This window comes from Octopus bimaculoides, chromosome 7 (genome assembly GCF_001194135.2).
Source record: "Octopus bimaculoides isolate UCB-OBI-ISO-001 chromosome 7, ASM119413v2, whole genome shotgun sequence".
Classification (NCBI taxonomy): domain Eukaryota; kingdom Metazoa; phylum Mollusca; class Cephalopoda; order Octopoda; family Octopodidae; genus Octopus; species Octopus bimaculoides.
This window is the reverse complement of record NC_068987.1, coordinates 20,854,032-20,854,674: the sequence shown is the minus strand read 5'-3', so window position 1 is coordinate 20,854,674 and position 643 is coordinate 20,854,032. Positions and strand designations below refer to the sequence as shown.

The following is a 643-nucleotide window of genomic DNA, read 5'->3' as shown; positions in this document are numbered from 1 at the left end:
ACCGGATTAACATGAAGCTCCTAAAAATATTTAAAGGTAAATTCCAAGCAGTTGTGTTCTTGAGCAAAACACTTCATTTCACGTTGTTCCAGTTCACTCAGGTGGTAAAAATTAGTATTTCTGCGACGGATCGGTGTCCCGTCCAAGTGGGGTATATATGCGCTATGGAAACTGGGAAACCAGGCCTTATGAGTTGGTGTGACTTGAGAAGGAAATTTTACCTTTATTTTAGCTAAACATACCTGCTAGTTCGTACTCGTCGACGCCCAGAGTTTCTCCAAGAACTTCGCTCGTCTCCCACCTCCACTAGATCTCTATATATTACTAACGTAGAACTACTACCGATCACGTAGGCCGGCTTTTTGATGAGAGCGTCTGACAACATTCTAGGCGCCGTTCAAATATTTGAAAACAAATTCTAAACTCATGCATTAACCGCCTGAAACCTGGGTTCCCACTGGAACCAGACTTTTAAACGTAAATGTTAAGATACATATTTACCAATTTTTTCATGCCGAGACATTATTCTCCACAGTTCTGGTAAATTATTTAATAACTAGCTCCCCCACTAAAACGGTAACCAAGGGCTTAGCATATGCCATTAAAATAAGATTAAATTGTTTTAAAAGGCTTTCTGTTATTA

General features: G+C 39.5%; 1 protein-coding gene across 1 annotated transcript in view; it reads right to left on the bottom strand.

Annotated features, from left to right (window-relative positions):
- LOC106872515 (Krueppel-like factor luna) overlaps positions 1–643 on the bottom strand; it is a 113,538-nt gene that overhangs the window by 109,862 nt on the left and 3,033 nt on the right. The gene's annotated exons all lie outside the window — the stretch shown is intronic.